This window comes from Bombus affinis, unplaced genomic scaffold (genome assembly GCF_024516045.1).
Source record: "Bombus affinis isolate iyBomAffi1 unplaced genomic scaffold, iyBomAffi1.2 ctg00000451.1, whole genome shotgun sequence".
In the NCBI taxonomy this organism is placed as follows: Eukaryota; Metazoa; Arthropoda; class Insecta; order Hymenoptera; family Apidae; genus Bombus; species Bombus affinis.
The window spans coordinates 1-22,779 of record NW_026109105.1 but is presented as its reverse complement, the minus strand read 5'-3'; the positions used below and the strand labels follow the sequence as shown (position 1 = coordinate 22,779).

At 42.7% G+C, this 22,779-nt stretch overlaps 1 long non-coding RNA gene across 2 annotated transcripts in view; it reads right to left on the bottom strand.

Moving 5' to 3' along the window:
* LOC126928012 (uncharacterized) overlaps positions 1-20,222 on the bottom strand; it is a 39,009-nt gene extending 18,787 nt beyond the window's left edge. Inside the window, exons 1-2 of one of the 2 annotated variants that reach the window (XR_007716175.1) lie at positions 20,166-20,222; positions 14,324-14,696 (exon numbers count right to left, since the gene is read on the bottom strand). This is a non-coding gene — a long non-coding RNA (uncharacterized LOC126928012). Of the gene's footprint in view, positions 1-14,323; positions 14,697-18,070; positions 18,325-20,165 lie in introns of those variants that run through there. The other variant, XR_007716174.1, reaches the window with a different exon arrangement.
* Between the last annotated feature and the right edge of the window lie 2,557 nt (positions 20,223-22,779).

Below are 22,779 nucleotides of genomic sequence, written 5' to 3'. Positions count from 1 at the left end.
CCCAACCGTTGGTTTGTGACACACCTTTACGCGTCCCGCGCTCGCTGCGCTTACTTGAAAACTATAGCCTATCCTAAAACCAAGCCCCCTTGCGTTCGTTGTTCGATAGGGAGGCGACTTATTTCAAATTTGCTAACGTGTCGGATCGGTTGTGAGGTTGGACTAGATTTCTACGAGCGAGCGGAGCGAGCGAGAAAGGATTAAAATTTCCACGCTATACATATACCTTATATTGCCTTGCATGTATTTCCTGTTATTGCCTAATTTTGTCAGCGATTTCGGACCTCACGTTGCACTGTACTATGTGGAAATATTACTATTTATGTAAAACTATTGATAAACTGTAAACTTTTGTCAGTACGCAATTCGATAAAGACTTCCGGCTCCTCGGGCTGTTGCGAGTATTTCAATGACCCTATGTGCCAAACCGTTGGTTTGTGACACACCTTTACGCGTCCCTCGCTCGCTGCGCTCGCTCGAAAACTATAGCCTAACCTAAAACCATCCCTCTTGCGTTCGTTATTCGATAAGGAGGCGACTTATTTCGAATTTGCTCACGTGTCGGATCGGTTGTGTGATTGGACTAGGTTTTTACGAGCGAGCGAGCAACGATTACAATTTCCACGCTATACATATACCTTATATTGCCTTGCATATATTCCCTGTTATTACCTAATTTAGTCAGCGATTTCGGACCTCACGTTGCACTGTACTATGTGGAAATATTACTATTTATGTAAAACTATTGATAAACTGTAAACTTTTGTCAGTACGCATCTCGATAAAGACTTGCGGCTCCTCGGTCTGGTGCGAATATTACAATGTCCCTATGTGCCGAACCGTTGGTTTGAGACACACCTTTACGCGTCCCTCGCTCGTTGCGCTCGCTCGAACACTATAGCCTAACCTAAAACCAATCCATCTTGCGTTCGTTATTCGATAAGGAGGCGACATATTTCGAATTTGCCCACGTGTCGGATCGGTTGTGAGGTTGGACTAGATTTTTACGAGCGAGCGGTACGAGCGAGCAACGATTACAATTTCCACGCTATACATATACCTTATATTGCCTTGCATGTATTTCCTGTTATTGCTTAATTTTGTCAGCGATTTCGGACCTCACGTTGCACAGTTCTATGTGGAAATATTACTATTTATGTAAAACTATTGATAAACTGTAAACTTTTGTCAGTACGAAATTCGATAAAGATTTGCGGCTCCTCGGTCTGGTGCGAATATTTCAATGTCCCTATGTGCCAAACCGTTGGTTTGTGACACACCTTTACGCGGCCCTCGCTCGCTGCGCTCGGTCGAAAACTATAGCCTAACCTAAAACCATCCCTCTTGCGCTCGTTATTCGATAAGGAGGCGACTTATTTCAAATTTGCTAACGTGTCGGATCGGTTGTGAGGTTGGACTAGATTTTTACGAGCGAGCGGTACGAGCGAGCAACGATTACAATTTCCACGCTATACATATACTTTATATTGCCTTGCATGTATTTCCTGTTATTGCTTAATTTTGTCAGCGATTTCGGACCTCACGTTGCACAGTTCTATGTGGAAATATTACTATTTATGTAAAACCATTGATAAACTGTAAACTTTTGTCAGTACGAAATTCGATAAAGATTTGCGGCTCCTCGGTCTGGTGCGAATATTTCAATGTCCCTATGTGCCAAACCGTTGGTTTGTGACACACCCTTTACGCGTCCCTCGCTCATTGCGCTCGCTCGAAAACTATAGCGTAACCTAAAACAATCCCTCTTGCGTTCGTTATTCGATAAGGAGGCGACGTATTTCAAATTTGCTAACGTGTCGGATCGGTTGTGAGGTTGGACTAGATTTTTACGAGCGATTGGAGCGAGCGAGCAACGATTACAATTTCCACGCTATACATATACCTTATATTGCCTTGCATGTATTTCCTGTTATTGCCTAATTTTGTCAGCGATTTCGGACCTCACGTTGCACTGTACTATGTGGAAATATTACTATTTATGTAAAACTATTGATAAACTGTAAACTTTTGTCAGTACGCAATTCGATAAAGACTTCCGGCTCCTCGGGCTGTTGCGAGTATTTCAATGACCCTATGTGCCAAACCGTTGGTTTGTGACACACCTTTACGCGTCCCTCGCTAGCTGCGCTCGCTCGAAAACTATAGCCTAACCTAAAACCATCCCTCTTGCGTTCGTTATTCGATAAGGAGGCGACTTATTTCGAATTTGCTCACGTGTCGGATCGGTTGTGTGATTGGACTAGGTTTTTACGAGCGAGCGGTACGAGCGAACAGCGATTATAATTTCCACTCTATACATACACCTTATATTGCCTTGCATGTATTTCCTGTTATTGCCTAATTTTGTGAGCGATTTCGGACATCACGTTGCACTGTACTATATGGAAATATTACTATATATGAAATACTACTGATAAACTGTAAACTTTTGTCAGTACGAAATTCGATAAAGATTTGCGGCTCCTCGGGCTGGTGCGAATATTTCAATGTCCGTATGTGCAAAACCGTTGGTTTGTGACAAACCATTACGCGTCCCGCGCTCGCTGCGCTCGCTCGAAAACTATTGCCTAACATAATACCATCCCTCTTGCGTTCGTTTTTCGATAAGGAGGCGACTTATTTCAAATTTGCGATCGTGTCTGATCGGTTGTGAGGTTGCACTAGATTTTTGCGAGCGAGCAGCGATTACAATTTCCACGCTATACATATACCTTATATTGCCTTGCATATATTTCCTGTTATTACCTAATTTTGTCTGCGATTTCGGACATTACGTTGCACTGTACTATGTGGAAATATTACTATTAATGTAAAACTACTGATAAACTGTAAACTTTTGTCAGTACGCAGTTCGATAAAGACTTCCGGCTCCTCGGGCTGTTGCGAATATTTCAATGTCCCTATGTGCCAAACCGTTGGTTTGTGACACACCTTTACGCCTCCCTCGCTCGCTGCGCTCGCTCGAAAACTATAGCCCAACCTAAAACCAATCCCTCTTGCGTTCGTTATTCGATAAGGAGGCGTCTTATTTCAAATTTGCGATCGTGTCTGATCGGTTGTGAGGTTGGACTAGATTTTTGCGAGCGAGCGGAGCGAGCGAGCAACGATTACAATTTCCACGCTATACATATACCTTATATTGCCTTGCATATATTTCCTGTTGTTACCTAATTTTGTCTGCGATTTCGGACATCCCGTTGCACTGTACTATGTGGAAATATTACTAATAATGTAAAACTATTGATAAACAGTAAACTTTTGTCAGTACGCAGTTCGATAAAGACTACCGGCTCCTCCGGCTGTTGCGAATATTTCAATGTCCCTATGTGCCAAACCGTTGGATTGTGAAACACCTTTACGCCTCCCTCGCTAGCTGCGCTCGCTCGAAAACTATAGCCTAACCTAAAACCATCCCTCTTGCGTTCGTTATTCGATAAGGAGGCGACGTATTTCAAATTTGCTAACGTGTCGGATCGGTTGTGAGGTTGGACTAGATTTTTACGAGCGATTGGAGCGAGCGAGCAACGATTACAATTTCCACGCTATACATATACCTTATATTGCCTTGCATGTATTTCCTGTTATTGCTTAATTTTGTCAGCGATTTCGGACCTCACGTTGCACAGTTCTATGTGGAAATATTACTATTTATGTAAAACCATTGATAAACTGTAAACTTTTGTCAGTACGAAATTCGATAAAGATTTGCGGCTCCTCGGTCTGGTGCGAATATTTCAATGTCCCTATGTGCCAAACCGTTGGTTTGTGACACACCCTTTACGCGTCCCTCGCTCATTGCGCTCGCTCGAAAACTATAGCGTAACCTAAAACAATCCCTCTTGCGTTCGTTATTCGATAAGGAGGCGACGTATTTCAAATTTGCTAACGTGTCGGATCGGTTGTGAGGTTGGACTAGATTTTTACGAGCGATTGGAGCGAGCGAGCAACGATTACAATTTCCACGCTATACATATACCTTATATTGCCTTGCATGTATTTCCTGTTATTGCCTAATTTTGTCAGCGATTTCGGACCTCACGTTGCACTGTACTATGTGGAAATATTACTATTTATGTAAAACTATTGATAAACTGTAAACTTTTGTCAGTACGCAATTCGATAAAGACTTCCGGCTCCTCGGGCTGTTGCGAGTATTTCAATGACCCTATGTGCCAAACCGTTGGTTTGTGACACACCTTTACGCGTCCCTCGCTAGCTGCGCTCGCTCGAAAACTATAGCCTAACCTAAAACCATCCCTCTTGCGTTCGTTATTCGATAAGGAGGCGACTTATTTCGAATTTGCTCACGTGTCGGATCGGTTGTGTGATTGGACTAGGTTTTTACGAGCGAGCGGTACGAGCGAACAGCGATTATAATTTCCACTCTATACATACACCTTATATTGCCTTGCATGTATTTCCTGTTATTGCCTAATTTTGTGAGCGATTTCGGACATCACGTTGCACTGTACTATATGGAAATATTACTATATATGAAATACTACTGATAAACTGTAAACTTTTGTCAGTACGAAATTCGATAAAGATTTGCGGCTCCTCGGGCTGGTGCGAATATTTCAATGTCCGTATGTGCAAAACCGTTGGTTTGTGACAAACCATTACGCGTCCCGCGCTCGCTGCGCTCGCTCGAAAACTATTGCCTAACATAATACCATCCCTCTTGCGTTCGTTTTTCGATAAGGAGGCGACTTATTTCAAATTTGCGATCGTGTCTGATCGGTTGTGAGGTTGCACTAGATTTTTGCGAGCGAGCAGCGATTACAATTTCCACGCTATACATATACCTTATATTGCCTTGCATATATTTCCTGTTATTACCTAATTTTGTCTGCGATTTCGGACATTACGTTGCACTGTACTATGTGGAAATATTACTATTAATGTAAAACTACTGATAAACTGTAAACTTTTGTCAGTACGCAGTTCGATAAAGACTTCCGGCTCCTCGGGCTGTTGCGAATATTTCAATGTCCCTATGTGCCAAACCGTTGGTTTGTGACACACCTTTACGCCTCCCTCGCTCGCTGCGCTCGCTCGAAAACTATAGCCCAACCTAAAACCAATCCCTCTTGCGTTCGTTATTCGATAAGGAGGCGTCTTATTTCAAATTTGCGATCGTGTCTGATCGGTTGTGAGGTTGGACTAGATTTTTGCGAGCGAGCGGAGCGAGCGAGCAACGATTACAATTTCCACGCTATACATATACCTTATATTGCCTTGCATATATTTCCTGTTGTTACCTAATTTTGTCTGCGATTTCGGACATCCCGTTGCACTGTACTATGTGGAAATATTACTAATAATGTAAAACTATTGATAAACAGTAAACTTTTGTCAGTACGCAGTTCGATAAAGACTACCGGCTCCTCCGGCTGTTGCGAATATTTCAATGTCCCTATGTGCCAAACCGTTGGATTGTGAAACACCTTTACGCCTCCCTCGCTCGCTGCGCTCGCTCGAAAACTATAGCCTAAACAAAAACCAATCCCTCTTGCGTTCGTTATTCGCTAAGGAGGCGTCCTATTTCAAATTTGCGATCGTGTCTGATCGGTTGTGAGGTTGGACTAGATTTTTACGAGCGAGCGGAGCGAGCGAGCAACGATTACAATTTCCACGCTATACATATACCTTATATTGCCGTGCATATATTTCCTGTTATTACCTAATTTTGTCTGCGATTTCGGACCTCACGTTGCACTGTACTATGTGGAGATATTACTATTTATGTAAAACTATTGATAAACTGTAAACTTTTGTCAGTACGCAATTCGATAAAGACTTGCGGCTCCTCGGTCTGGTGCGAATATTTCAATGTCCCTATGTGCCGAACCGTTGGTTTGAGACACACCTTTACGCGTCCCTCGCTCGCTGCGCTCGCTGGAACACTATAGCCTAACCTAAAACCAATCCATCTTGCGTTCGTTATTCGATAAGGAGGCGACGTATTTCAAATTTGCTAACGTGTCGGATCGGTTGTGAGGTTGGACTAGATTTTTACGAGCGATTGGAGCGAGCGAGCAACGATTACAATTTCCACGCTATACATATACCTTATATTGCCTTGCATATATTTCCTGTTATTACCTAATTTTGTCAGCGATTTCGGACCTCACGTAGCACTGTACTATGTGGAAATATTACTATTACGTAAAACTATTGATAAACTGTAAACTTTTGACAGTACGCAGTTCGATAAAGACTTCCGGTTCCTCGGGCTGTTGCGAATATTTCACTGACCCTATGTTCCAAACCGTTGGTTTGTGACACACCTTTAAGCGTCCCTCGCTCGCTGCGCTCGCTCGATAACTATAGCCTGACCTAAAACCAAGCATTCTTGCGTTCGTTATTCGATAAGGAGGCGACTTATTTCAAATTTGCGATCGTGTCGGATCGGTTGTGAGGTTGCACTAGATTTTTACGAGCGAGCGGTACGAGCGAACAGCGATTATAATTTCCACTCTATACATACACCTTATATTGCCTTGCATGTATTTCCTGTTATTGCCTAATTTTGTGAGCGATTTCGGACATCACGTTGCACTGTACTATATGGAAATATTACTATATATGAAATACTACTGATAAACTGTAAACTTTTGTCAGTACGAAATTCGATAAAGATTTGCGGCTCCTCGGGCTGGTGCGAATATTTCAATGTCCGTATGTGCAAAACCGTTGGTTTGTGACAAACCATTACGCGTCCCGCGCTCGCTGCGCTCGCTCGAAAACTATTGCCTAACATAATACCATCCCTCTTGCGTTCGTTTTTCGATAAGGAGGCGACTTATTTCAAATTTGCGATCGTGTCTGATCGGTTGTGAGGTTGCACTAGATTTTTGCGAGCGAGCAGCGATTACAATTTCCACGCTATACATATACCTTATATTGCCTTGCATATATTTCCTGTTATTACCTAATTTTGTCTGCGATTTCGGACATTACGTTGCACTGTACTATGTGGAAATATTACTATTAATGTAAAACTACTGATAAACTGTAAACTTTTGTCAGTACGCAGTTCGATAAAGACTTCCGGCTCCTCGGGCTGTTGCGAATATTTCAATGTCCCTATGTGCCAAACCGTTGGTTTGTGACACACCTTTACGCCTCCCTCGCTCGCTGCGCTCGCTCGAAAACTATAGCCCAACCTAAAACCAATCCCTCTTGCGTTCGTTATTCGATAAGGAGGCGTCTTATTTCAAATTTGCGATCGTGTCTGATCGGTTGTGAGGTTGGACTAGATTTTTGCGAGCGAGCGGAGCGAGCGAGCAACGATTACAATTTCCACGCTATACATATACCTTATATTGCCTTGCATATATTTCCTGTTGTTACCTAATTTTGTCTGCGATTTCGGACATCCCGTTGCACTGTACTATGTGGAAATATTACTAATAATGTAAAACTATTGATAAACAGTAAACTTTTGTCAGTACGCAGTTCGATAAAGACTTCCGGCTCCTCCGGCTGTTGCGAATATTTCAATGTCCCTATGTGCCAAACCGTTGGATTGTGAAACACCTTTACGCCTCCCTCGCTCGCTGCGCTCGCTCGAAAACTATAGCCTAAACAAAAACCAATCCCTCTTGCGTTCGTTATTCGCTAAGGAGGCGTCCTATTTCAAATTTGCGATCGTGTCTGATCGGTTGTGAGGTTGGACTAGATTTTTACGAGCGAGCGGAGCGAGCGAGCAACGATTACAATTTCCACGCTATACATATACCTTATATTGCCGTGCATATATTTTCTGTTATTACCTAATTTTGTCTGCGATTTCGGACCTCACGTTGCACTGTACTATGTGGAGATATTACTATTTATGTAAAACTATTGATAAACTGTAAACTTTTGTCAGTACGCAATTCGATAAAGACTTGCGGCTCCTCGGTCTGGTGCGAATATTTCAATGTCCCTATGTGCCGAACCGTTGGTTTGAGACACACCTTTACGCGTCCCTCGCTCGCTGCGCTCGCTGGAACACTATAGCCTAACCTAAAACCAATCCATCTTGCGTTCGTTATTCGATAAGGAGGCGACATATTTCGAATTTGCCCACGTGTCGGATCGGTTGTGAGGTTGGACTAGATTTTTACGAGCGAGCGGTACGAGCGAGCAACGATTACAATTTCCACGCTATACATATACCTTATATTGCCTTGCATGTATTTCCTGTTATTGCTTAATTTTGTCAGCGATTTCGGACCTCACGTTGCACAGTTCTATGTGGAAATATTACTATTTATGTAAAACTATTGATAAACTGTAAACTTTTGTCGGTACGAAATTCGATAAAGATTTGCGGCTCCTCGGTCTGGTGCGAATATTTCAATGTCCCTATGTGCCAAACCGTTGGTTTGTGACACACCTTTACGCCTCCCTCGCTCGCTGCGCTCGCTTGAAAACTATAGCCTAAACAAAAACCAATCCCTCTTGCGTTCGTTATTCGCTAAGGAGGCGTCCTATTTCAAATTTGCGATCGTGTCTGATCGGTTGTGAGGTTGGACTAGATTTTTACGAGCGAGCGGAGCGAGCGAGCAACGATTACAATTTCCACGCTATACATATACTTTATATTGCCTTGCATGTATTTCCTGTTATTGCTTAATTTTGTCAGCGATTTCGGACCTCACGTTGCACAGTTCTATGTGGAAATTTTACTATTTATGTAAAACCATTGATAAACTGTAAACTTTTGTCAGTACGAAATTCGATAAAGATTTGCGGCTCCTCGGTCTGGTGCGAATATTTCAATGTCCCTATGTGCCAAACCGTTGGTTTGTGACACACCCTTTACGCGTCCCTCGCTCATTGCGCTCGCTCGAAAACTATAGCGTAACCTAAAACAATCCCTCTTGCGTTCGTTATTCGATAAGGAGGCGACGTATTTCAAATTTGCTAACGTGTCGGATCGGTTGTGAGGTTGGACTAGATTTTTACGAGCGATCGGAGCGAGCGAGCAACGATTACAATTTCCACGCTATACATATACCTTATATTGCCTTGCATATATTTCCTGTTATTACCTAATTTTGTCAGCGATTTCGTACCTCACGTAGCACTGTACTATGTGGAAATATTACTATTACGTAAAACTATTGATAAACTGTAAACTTTTGACAGTACGCAGTTCGATAAAGACTTCCGGTTCCTCGGGCTGTTGCGAATATTTCACTGACCCTATGTTCCAAACCGTTGGTTTGTGACACACCTTTAAGCGTCCCTCGCTCGCTGCGCTCGCTCGATAACTATAGCCTGACCTAAAACCAAGCATTCTTGCGTTCGTTATTCGATAAGGAGGCGACTTATTTCAAATTTGCGATCGTGTCGGATCGGTTGTGAGGTTGCACTAGATTTTTACGAGCGAGCGGTACGAGCGAACAGCGATTATAATTTCCACTCTATACATACACCTTATATTGCCTTGCATGTATTTCCTGTTATTGCCTAATTTTGTGAGCGATTTCGGACATCACGTTGCACTGTACTATATGGAAATATTACTATATATGAAATACTACTGATAAACTGTAAACTTTTGTCAGTACGAAATTCGATAAAGATTTGCGGCTCCTCGGGCTGGTGCGAATATTTCAATGTCCGTATGTGCAAAACCGTTGGTTTGTGACAAACCATTACGCGTCCCGCGCTCGCTGCGCTCGCTCGAAAACTATTGCCTAACATAATACCATCCCTCTTGCGTTCGTTTTTCGATAAGGAGGCGACTTATTTTAAATTTGCGATCGTGTCTGATCGGTTGTGAGGTTGCACTAGATTTTTGCGAGCGAGCAGCGATTACAATTTCCACGCTATACATATACCTTATATTGCCTTGCATATATTTCCTGTTATTACCTAATTTTGTCTGCGATTTCGGACATTACGTTGCACTGTACTATGTGGAAATATTACTATTAATGTAAAACTACTGATAAACTGTAAACTTTTGTCAGTACGCAGTTCGATAAAGACTTCCGGCTCCTCGGGCTGTTGCGAATATTTCAATGTCCCTATGTGCCAAACCGTTGGTTTGTGACACACCTTTACGCCTCCCTCGCTCGCTGCGCTCGCTCGAAAACTATAGCCCAACCTAAAACCAATCCCTCTTGCGTTCGTTATTCGATAAGGAGGCGTCTTATTTCAAATTTGCGATCGTGTCTGATCGGTTGTGAGGTTGGACTAGATTTTTGCGAGCGAGCGGAGCGAGCGAGCAACGATTACAATTTCCACGCTATACATATACCTTATATTGCCTTGCATATATTTCCTGTTGTTACCTAATTTTGTCTGCGATTTCGGACATCCCGTTGCACTGTACTATGTGGAAATATTACTAATAATGTAAAACTATTGATAAACAGTAAACTTTTGTCAGTACGCAGTTCGATAAAGACTACCGGCTCCTCCGGCTGTTGCGAATATTTCAATGTCCCTATGTGCCAAACCGTTGGATTGTGAAACACCTTTACGCCTCCCTCGCTCGCTGCGCTCGCTCGAAAACTATAGCCTAAACAAAAACCAATCCCTCTTGCGTTCGTTATTCGCTAAGGAGGCGTCCTATTTCAAATTTGCGATCGTGTCTGATCGGTTGTGAGGTTGGACTAGATTTTTACGAGCGAGCGGAGCGAGCGAGCAACGATTACAATTTCCACGCTATACATATACCTTATATTGCCGTGCATATATTTCCTGTTATTACCTAATTTTGTCTGCGATTTCGGACCTCACGTTGCACTGTACTATGTGGAGATATTACTATTTATGTAAAACTATTGATAAACTGTAAACTTTTGTCAGTACGCAATTCGATAAAGACTTGCGGCTCCTCGGTCTGGTGCGAATATTTCAATGTCCCTATGTGCCGAACCGTTGGTTTGAGACACACCTTTACGCGTCCCTCGCTCGCTGCGCTCGCTCGAACACTATAGCCTAACCTAAAACCAATCCATCTTGCGTTCGTTATTCGATAAGGAGGCGACGTATTTCAAATTTGCTAACGTGTCGGATCGGTTGTGAGGTTGGACTAGATTTTTACGAGCGATTGGAGCGAGCGAGCAACGATTACAATTTCCACGCTATACATATACCTTATATTGCCTTGCATATATTTCCTGTTATTACCTAATTTTGTCAGCGATTTCGGACCTCACGTAGCACTGTACTATGTGGAAATATTACTATTACGTAAAACTATTGATAAACTGTAAACTTTTGACAGTACGCAGTTCGATAAAGACTTCCGGTTCCTCGGGCTGTTGCGAATATTTCACTGACCCTATGTTCCAAACCGTTGGTTTGTGACACACCTTTAAGCGTCCCTCGCTCGCTGCGCTCGCTCGATAACTATAGCCTGACCTAAAACCAAGCATTCTTGCGTTCGTTATTCGATAAGGAGGCGACATATTTCAAATTTGCGATCGTGTCGGATCGGTTGTGAGGTTGCACTAGATTTTTACGAGCGAGCGGTACGAGCGAACAGCGATTATAATTTCCACTCTATACATACACCTTATATTGCCTTGCATGTATTTCCTGTTATTGCCTAATTTTGTGAGCGATTTCGGACATCACGTTGCACTGTACTATATGGAAATATTACTATATATGAAATACTACTGATAAACTGTAAACTTTTGTCAGTACGAAATTCGATAAAGATTTGCGGCTCCTCGGGCTGGTGCGAATATTTCAATGTCCGTATGTGCAAAACCGTTGGTTTGTGACAAACCATTACGCGTCCCGCGCTCGCTGCGCTCGCTCGAAAACTATTGCCTAACATAATACCATCCCTCTTGCGTTCGTTTTTCGATAATGAGGCGACTTATTTCAAATTTGCGATCGTGTCTGATCGGTTGTGAGGTTGCACTAGATTTTTGCGAGCGAGCAGCGATTACAATTTCCACGCTATACATATACCTTATATTGCCTTGCATATATTTCCTGTTATTACCTAATTTTGTCTGCGATTTCGGACATTACGTTGCACTGTACTATGTGGAAATATTACTATTAATGTAAAACTACTGATAAACTGTAAACTTTTGTCAGTACGCAGTTCGATAAAGACTTCCGGCTCCTCGGGCTGTTGCGAATATTTCAATGTCCCTATGTGCCAAACCGTTGGTTTGTGACACACCTTTACGCCTCCCTCGCTCGCTGCGCTCGCTCGAAAACTATAGCCCAACCTAAAACCAATCCCTCTTGCGTTCGTTATTCGATAAGGAGGCGTCTTATTTCAAATTTGCGATCGTGTCTGATCGGTTGTGAGGTTGGACTAGATTTTTGCGAGCGAGCGGAGCGAGCGAGCAACGATTACAATTTCCACGCTATACATATACCTTATATTGCCTTGCATATATTTCCTGTTGTTACCTAATTTTGTCTGCGATTTCGGACATCCCGTTGCACTGTACTATGTGGAAATATTACTAATAATGTAAAACTATTGATAAACAGTAAACTTTTGTCAGTACGCAGTTCGATAAAGACTTCCGGCTCCTCCGGCTGTTGCGAATATTTCAATGTCCCTATGTGCCAAACCGTTGGATTGTGAAACACCTTTACGCCTCCCTCGCTCGCTGCGCTCGCTCGAAAACTATAGCCTAAACAAAAACCAATCCCTCTTGCGTTCGTTATTCGCTAAGGAGGCGTCCTATTTCAAATTTGCGATCGTGTCTGATCGGTTGTGAGGTTGGACTAGATTTTTACGAGCGAGCGGAGCGAGCGAGCAACGATTACAATTTCCACGCTATACATATACCTTATATTGCCTTGCATGTATTTCCTGTTATTGCTTAATTTTGTCAGCGATTTCGGACCTCACGTTGCACAGTTCTATGTGGAAATATTACTATTTATGTAAAACTATTGATAAACTGTAAACTTTTGTCAGTACGAAATTCGATAAAGATTTGCGGCTCCTCGGTCTGGTGCGAATATTTCAATGTCCCTATGTGCCAAACCGTTGGTTTGTGACACACCTTTACGCGGCCCTCGCTCGCTGCGCTCGGTCGAAAACTATAGCCTAACCTAAAACCATCCCTCTTGCGCTCGTTATTCGATAAGGAGGCGACTTATTTCAAATTTGCTAACGTGTCGGATCGGTTGTGAGGTTGGACTAGATTTTTACGAGAGAGCGGTACGAGCGAACAGCGATTACAATTTCCACTCTATACATATACCTTATATTGCCTTGCATGTATTTCCTGTTATTGCCTAATTTTGTCAGCGATTTCGGACCTCACGTTGCACTGTACTATGTGGAAATATTACTATTTATGTAAAACTATTGATAAACTGTAAACTTTTGTCAGTACGCAGTTCGATAAAGACTTCCGGCTCCTCGGGCTGGTGCGAATATTTCAATGTCCCTGTGTGCCAAACCGTTGGATTGTGACACACATTTACGCGTCCCTCGCTCGCTGCGCTCGCTCGAAAACGATAGCCTAACCTAAAACCATCACTCTTATGTTCGTTATTCGATAAGTAGGCGACTTATTTTGAATTTGCTCACGTGTCGGATCGGTTGTGTGGTTGGACTAGGTTTTTACGAGCGAGCGAGGAACGATTACAATTTCCACGCTATACATATACCTTATATTGCCTTGCATATATTCCCTGTTATTACCTAATTTAGTCAGCGATTTCGGACCTCACGTTGCACTGTACTATGTGGAAATATTACTATTTATGTAAAACTATTGATAAACTGTAAACTTTTGTCAGTACGAAATTCGATAAAGATTTGCGGCTCCTCGGTCTGGTGCGAATATTTCAATGACCCTATGTGTCAAACCGTTGGTTTGTGACACACCTTTACGCGTCCCTCGCTCGCTGCGCTCGGTCGAAAACTATAGCCTAACCTAAAACCATCCCTCTTGCGCTCGGTATTCGATAAGGAGGCGACTTATTTCAAATTTGCTAACGTGTCGGATCGGTTGTGAGGTTGGACTAGATCTTTACGAGCGAGCGGTACGAGCGAGCAACGATTACAATTTCCACGCTATACATATACTTTATATTGCCTTGCATGTGTTTCCTTTTATTGCCTAATTTTGTCAGCGATTTCGGACGTCACGTTGCACTGTACTATATGGAAATATTACTATTTATGTAAAACTATTGATAAACTGTAAACTTTTGTCAGTACGCAGTTCGATAAAGATTTTCGGCTCCTCGGGCTGGTGCGAATATTTCAATATCGCTATGTGCCAAACCGTTGCTTTGTGACACACCTTTACGCGTCCCTCGCTCGCTGCGCTCGCTCGAAAACTATAGCCTAAACCTAAAACCAATCCCTCTTGCGTTCGTTATTCGATAAGGAGGCGACTAATTTCAAATTTGCGATCGTGTCGGATCGCATGTGAGGTAGGACTATATTTTTACGAGCGAGCGGAGCGAGCGAGCAACGATTACAATTTCCGAGCTATACATATGCGATATATTACCTTGCATATATTTCCTGTTATTACCTAATTTTGTCAGCGATTTCGGACATCACGTTGCACTGTACTATGTGGAAATATTACTATTTATGTAATACTATTGACAAACTGTAAACTTTCGTCAGTACGCAATTCGATAAGGACTTCCGGCTCCTCGGGCTGGTGCGAATATTTCAATGTCCCTATGTGCCAAACCGTTGGTTTGTGACACACCTTTAGTCATCCCGCGCTCACTGCGCTCGCTCGAAAACTGTAGCCTAACATAAAACCAAGCCCCCTTGCGTTCGTTATTCGATAAGGAGGCGACTTATTTTAAATTTTCGAACGCGTCGGATCGGTTGTGAGGTTGGACTAGATTTTTACGAGCGAGCGGAGCGAGCGAGCAACGATTACAATTTCCACTCAATACATATACCTTATACTGCCTTGCATGTATTTCCTGTTATTGTCTAAATTTGTCAGCGATTTCGGACCTCACGTTGCACTGTACTATGTGGAAATATTACTATTTATGTAAAACTATTGATAAAATGTAAACTTTTGTCAGTACGCAATTCGATAAACACTTGCGGCTCCTCGGGCTGGTGCGAATATTTCAATGTCCCTATGTGCCAAACCGTTGGTTTGTGACACACCTTTAGTCATCCCGCGCTCTCTGCGCTCGCTCGAAAACTGTAGCCTAACCTAAAACCAAGCCCCCTTGCGTTCGTTATTCGATAAGGAGGCGACTTATTTTAAATTTTCGAACGTGTCGGATCGGATGTGAGGTAGGACTATATTTTTACGAGCGAGCGGAGCGAGCGAGCAACGGTTACAATTTCCGAGCTATACATATGCGATATATTACCTTGCATATATTTCCTGTTATAACCTAATTTTGTCAGCGATTTCGGGCATCACGTTGCACTGTACTATGTGGAAATATTACTATTTATGTAAAACTATTGACAAACTGTAAACTTTTGTCAGTACGCAGTTCGATAAAGATTTTCGGCTCCTCGGGCTGGTGCGAATATTTCAATGTCCCTATGTGCCAAACAGTTGGTTTGTGACACACCTTTAGTCATCCCGCGCTCGCTGCGCTCGCTCGAAAACTGTAGCCTAACATAAAACCAAGCCCCCTTGCGTTCGTTATTCGATAAGGAGGCGACTTATTTTAAATTTTCGAACGTGTCGGATCGGTTGTGAGTTTGGACTAGATTTTTACGAGCGAGCGGAGCGAGCGAGCAACGATTACAATTTCCAAACTATACATTTGCGATATATTACCTTGCATATATGTCCTGTTATTACCTAATTTGAAATGCGATTTTGGACCTCACGTTGCACTGTACTATGTGGAAATATTACTATTTATGTAAAACTATTGATAAACTGTAAACATTTGTCAGTACGCAATTCGATAAATACTTCCGGCTCCTCGGGCTGGTGCGAATATTTCAATGTCCCTATGTACCATACCGTTGGTTTGTGACACCTTTTCACGACCCTCGCTCGCTGCGCTCGCTCGAAAACTATAGCCTAACCTAAAACCGAGCCCTCTTGCGTTCGTTATTCGATAAGGAGGCGACTTATTTCAAATTTGCTAACGTGTCGGATCGGTTGTGAGGTTGGACTAGATTTTTACGAGCGAGCGGAGCGAGCGAGCATCGATTATAATTTCCACGCTATACATATACCTTATATTGCCTTGCATACATTTCCAGTTATTACCTAATTTTGTCTGCGAATTCGGACATCACGTTGCACTGTACTATGTGGAAATATTACTATTTATGTAAAACTATTGATAAACTGTAAACTTTTATCAGTACGCAGTTCGATAAAGATTTTCGGCTCCTCGGGCTGGTGCGAATATTTCAATGTCCCTATGTGCCAATCCGTTGGTTTGTGACACTCCTTTAGGCATCCCGCGCTCGCTGCGCTCGCTCGAAATCTGTAGCCTAACCTAAAACCAAGCCCCCTTGCGTTCGTTATTCGATAAGGAGGCGACTGATTTTAAATTTTCGAACGTGTCGGATCGGTTGTGAGGTTGGACTAGATTTTTACGAGCGAGCGGAGCGAGCGAGCAACGATTACAATTTCCACTCAATACATATACCTTATACTGCCTTGCATGTATTTCCTGTTATTGCCTAACTTTGTCAGCGATTTCGGACCTCACGTTGCACTGTACTATGTGGAAATATTACTATTTATGTAAAACTATTGATAAACTGTAAACTTTTGTCAGTACGCAATTCGATAAATACTTGCGGCTCCTCGGGCTGGTGCGAATATTTCAATGTCCCTATGTGCCAAACCGTTGGTATGTGACACACATTTACGCGTCCCTGGCTCGCTGCGCTCGCTCGAAAACTATAGCCTAACCTAAAACCAAGCCCTCTTGCGTTCGTTATTCGATAAGGAGGCGACTTATTTCAATTTTGCTAACGTGTCGGATCGGTTGTGAGATTGGAATAGATTTTTACGAGCGAGCGGAGCGAGCGAGCATCGATTACAATTTCCACGCTATACATATACCTTATATTGCCTTGCATACATTTCCAGTTATTACCTAATTTTGTCTGCGAATTCGGACATCACGTTGCACTGTACTATGTGGAAATATTACTATTTATGTAAAACTATTGATAAACTGTAAACTTTTGTCAGTACGCAGTTCGATAAAGATTTTCGGCTCCTCGGGCTGGTGCGAATATTTCAATGTCCCTATGTGCCAAACAGTTGGTTTGTGACACACCTTTAGTCATCCCGCGCTCGCTGCGCTCGCTCGAAAACTGTAGCCTAACATAAAACCAAGCCCCCTTGCGTTCGTTATTCGATAAGGAGGCGACTTATTTTAAATTTTCGAACGTGTCGGATCGGTTGTGAGTTTGGACTAGATTTTTACGAGCGAGCGGAGCGAGCGAGCAACGATTACAATTTCCAAACTATACATTTGCGATATATTACCTTGCATATATGTCCTGTTATTACCTAATTTGAAATGCGATTTTGGACCTCACGTTGCACTGTACTATGTGGAAATATTACTATTTATGTAAAACTATTGATAAACTGTAAACATTTGTCAGTACGCAATTCGATAAATACTTCCGGCTCCTCGGGCTGGTGCGAATATTTCAATGTCCCTATGTGCCATACCGTTGGTTTGTGACACACCTTTTCACGACCCTCGCTCGCTGCGCTCGCTCGAAAACTATAGCCTAACCTAAAACCGAGCCCTCTTGCGTTCGTTATTCGATAAGGAGGCGACTTATTTCAAATTTGCTAACGTGTCGGATCGGTTGTGAGGTTGGACTAGATTTTTACGAGCGAGCGGAGCGAGCGAGCATCGATTATAATTTCCACGCTATACATATACCTTATATTGCCTTGCATACATTTCCAGTTATTACCTAATTTTGTCTGCGAATTCGGACATCACGTTGCACTGTACTATGTGGAAATATTACTATTTATGTAAAACTATTGATAAACTGTAAACTTTTGTCAGTACGCAATTCGATAAAGACTTGCGGCTCCTCGGTCTGGTGCGAATATTTCAATGTCCCTATGTGCCGAACCGTTGGTTTGAGACACACCTTTACGCGTCCCTCGCTCGCTGCGCTCGCTCGAACACTATAGCCTAACCTAAAACCAATCCATCTTGCGTTCGTTATTCGATAAGGAGGCGACGTATTTCAAATTTGCTAACGTGTCGGATCGGTTGTGAGGTTGGACTAGATTTTTACGAGCGATTGGAGCGAGCGAGCAACGATTACAATTTCCACGCTATACATATACCTTATATTGCCTTGCATATATTTCCTGTTATTACCTAATTTTGTCAGCGATTTCGGACCTCACGTAGTACTGTACTATGTGGAAATATTACTATTACGTAAAACTATTGATAAACTGTAAACTTTTGACAGTACGCAGTTCGATAAAGACTTCCGGTTCCTCGGGCTGTTGCGAATATTTCACTGACCCTATGTTCCAAACCGTTGGTTTGTGACACACCTTTAAGCGTCCCTCGCTCGCTGCGCTCGCTCGATAACTATAGCCTGACCTAAAACCAAGCATTCTTGCGTTCGTTATTCGATAAGGAGGCGACTTATTTCAAATTTGCGATCGTGTCGGATCGGTTGTGAGGTTGCACTAGATTTTTACGAGCGAGCGGTACGAGCGAACAGCGATTATAATTTCCACTCTATACATACACCTTATATTGCCTTGCATGTATTTCCTGTTATTGCCTAATTTTGTGAGCGATTTCGGACATCACGTTGCACTGTACTATATGGAAATATTACTATATATGAAATACTACTGATAAACTGTAAACTTTTGTCAGTACGAAATTCGATAAAGATTTGCGGCTCCTCGGGCTGGTGCGAATATTTCAATGTCCGTATGTGCAAAACCGTTGGTTTGTGACAAACCATTACGCGTCCCGCGCTCGCTGCGCTCGCTCGAAAACTATTGCCTAACATAATACCATCCCTCTTGCGTTCGTTTTTCGATAAGGAGGCGACTTATTTCAAATTTGCGATCGTGTCTGATCGGTTGTGAGGTTGCACTAGATTTTTGCGAGCGAGCAGCGATTACAATTTCCACGCTATACATATACCTTATATTGCCTTGCATATATTTCCTGTTATTACCTAATTTTGTCTGCGATTTCGGACATTACGTTGCACTGTACTATGTGGAAATATTACTATTAATGTAAAACTACTGATAAACTGTAAACTTTTGTCAGTACGCAGTTCGATAAAGACTTCCGGCTCCTCGGGCTGTTGCGAATATTTCAATGTCCCTATGTGCCAAACCGTTGGTTTGTGACACACCTTTACGCCTCCCACGCTCGCTGCGCTCGCTCGAAAACTATAGCCCAACCTAAAACCAATCCCTCTTGCGTTCGTTATTCGATAAGGAGGCGTCTTATTTCAAATTTGCGATCGTGTCTGATCGGTTGTGAGGTTGGACTAGATTTTTGCGAGCGAGCGGAGCGAGCGAGCAACGATTACAATTTCCACGCTATACATATACCTTATATTGCCTTGCATATATTTCCTGTTGTTACCTAATTTTGTCTGCGATTTCGGACATCCCGTTGCACTGTACTATGTGGAAATATTACTAATAATGTAAAACTATTGATAAACAGTAAACTTTTGTCAGTACGCAGTTCGATAAAGACTTCCGGCTCCTCCGGCTGTTGCGAATATTTCAATGTCCCTATGTGCCAAACCGTTGGATTGTGAAACACCTTTACGCCTCCCTCGCTCGCTGCGCTCGCTCGAAAACTATAGCCTAAACAAAAACCAATCCCTCTTGCGTTCGTTATTCGCTAAGGAGGCGTCCTATTTCAAATTTGCGATCGTGTCTGATCGGTTGTGAGGTTGGACTAGATTTTTACGAGCGAGCGGAGCGAGCGAGCAACGATTACAATTTCCACGCTATACATATACCTTATATTGCCGTGCATATATTTTCTGTTATTACCTAATTTTGTCTGCGATTTCGGACCTCACGTTGCACTGTACTATGTGGAGATATTACTATTTATGTAAAACTATTGATAAACTGTAAACTTTTATCAGTACGCAATTCGATAAAGACTTGCGGCTCCTCGGTCTGGTGCGAATATTTCAATGTCCCTATGTGCCGAACCGTTGGTTTGAGACACACCTTTACGCGTCCCTCGCTCGCTGCGCTCGCTCGAACACTATAGCCTAACCTAAAACCAATCCATCTTGCGTTCGTTATTCGATAAGGAGGCGACATATTTCGAATTTGCCCACGTGTCGGATCGGTTGTGAGGTTGGACTAGATTTTTACGAGCGAGCGGTACGAGCGAGCAACGATTACAATATCCACGCTATACATATACCTTATATTGCCTTGCATGTATTTCCTGTTATTGCTTAATTTTGTCAGCGATTTCGGACCTCACGTTGCACAGTTCTATGTGGAAATATTACTATTTATGTAAAACTATTGATAAACTGTAAACTTTTGTCAGTACGAAATTCGATAAAGATTTGCGGCTCCTCGGTCTGGTGCGAATATTTCAATGTCCCTATGTGCCAAACCGTTGGTTTGTGACACACCTTTACGCGGCCCTCGCTCGCTGCGCTCGGTCGAAAACTATAGCCTAACCTAAAACCATCCCTCTTGCGCTCGTTATTCGATAAGGAGACGACTTATTTCAAATTTGCTAACGTGTCGGATCGGTTGTGAGGTTGGACTAGATTTTTACGAGAGAGCGGTACGAGCGAACAGCGATTACAATTTCCACTCTATACATATACCTTATATTGCCTTGCATGTATTTCCTGTTATTGCCTAACTTTGTCAGCGATTTCGGACCTCACGTTGCACTGTACTATGTGGAAATATTACTATTTATGTAAAACTATTGATAAACTGTAAACTTTTGTCAGTACGCAATTCGATAAATACTTGCGGCTCCTCGGGCTGGTGCGAATATTTCAATGTCCCTATGTGCCAAACCGTTGGTATGTGACACACATTTACGCGTCCCTGGCTCGCTGCGCTCGCTCGAAAACTATAGCCTAACCTAAAACCAAGCCCTCTTGCGTTCGTTATTCGATAAGGAGGCGACTTATTTCAATTTTGCTAACGTGTCGGATCGGTTGTGAGATTGGAATAGATTTTTACGAGCGAGCGGAGCGAGCGAGCATCGATTACAATTTCCACGCTATACATATACCTTATATTGCCTTGCATACATTTCCAGTTATTACCTAATTTTGTCTGCGAATTCGGACATCACGTTGCACTGTACTATGTGGAAATATTACTATTTATGTAAAACTATTGATAAACTGTAAACTTTTGTCAGTACGCAGTTCGATAAAGATTTTCGGCTCCTCGGGCTGGTGCGAATATTTCAATGTCCCTATGTGCCAAACAGTTGGTTTGTGACACACCTTTAGTCATCCCGCGCTCGCTGCGCTCGCTCGAAAACTGTAGCCTAACATAAAACCAAGCCCCCTTGCGTTCGTTATTCGATAAGGAGGCGACTTATTTTAAATTTTCGAACGTGTCGGATCGGTTGTGAGTTTGGACTAGATTTTTACGAGCGAGCGGAGCGAGCGAGCAACGATTACAATTTCCAAACTATACATTTGCGATATATTACCTTGCATATATGTCCTGTTATTACCTAATTTGAAATGCGATTTTGGACCTCACGTTGCACTGTACTATGTGGAAATATTACTATTTATGTAGAACTATTGATAAACTGTAAACATTTGTCAGTACGCAATTCGATAAATACTTCCGGCTCCTCGGGCTGGTGCGAATATTTCAATGTCCCTATGTGCCATACCGTTGGTTTGTGACACACCTTTTCACGACCCTCGCTCGCTGCGCTCGCTCGAAAACTATAGCCTAACCTAAAACCGAGCCCTCTTGCGTTCGTTATTCGATAAGGAGGCGACTTATTTCAAATTTGCTAACGTGTCGGATCGGTTGTGAGGTTGGACTAGATTTTTACGAGCGAGCGGAGCGAGCGAGCATCGATTATAATTTCCACGCTATACATATACCTTATATTGCCTTGCATACATTTCCAGTTATTACCTAATTTTGTCTGCGAATTCGGACATCACGTTGCACTGTACTATGTGGAAATATTACTATTTATGTAAAACTATTGATAAACTGTAAACTTTTATCAGTACGCAGTTCGATAAAGATTTTCGGCTCCTCGGGCTGGTGCGAATATTTCAATGTCCCTATGTGCCAATCCGTTGGTTTGTGACACTCCTTTAGGCATCCCGCGCTCGCTGCGCTCGCTCGAAATCTGTAGCCTAACCTAAAACCAAGCCCCCTTGCGTTCGTTATTCGATAAGGAGGCGACTGATTTTAAATTTTCGAACGTGTCGGATCGGTTGTGAGGTTGGACTAGATTTTTACGAGCGAGCGGAGCGAGCGAGCAACGATTACAATTTCCACTCAATACATATACCTTATACTGCCTTGCATGTATTTCCTGTTATTGCCTAACTTTGTCAGCGATTTCGGACCTCACGTTGCACTGTACTATGTGGAAATATTACTATTTATGTAAAACTATTGATAAACTGTAAACTTTTGTCAGTACGCAATTCGATAAATACTTGCGGCTCCTCGGGCTGGTGCGAATATTTCAATGTCCCTATGTGCCAAACCGTTGGTATGTGACACACATTTACGCGTCCCTGGCTCGCTGCGCTCGCTCGAAAACTATAGCCTAACCTAAAACCAAGCCCTCTTGCGTTCGTTATTCGAT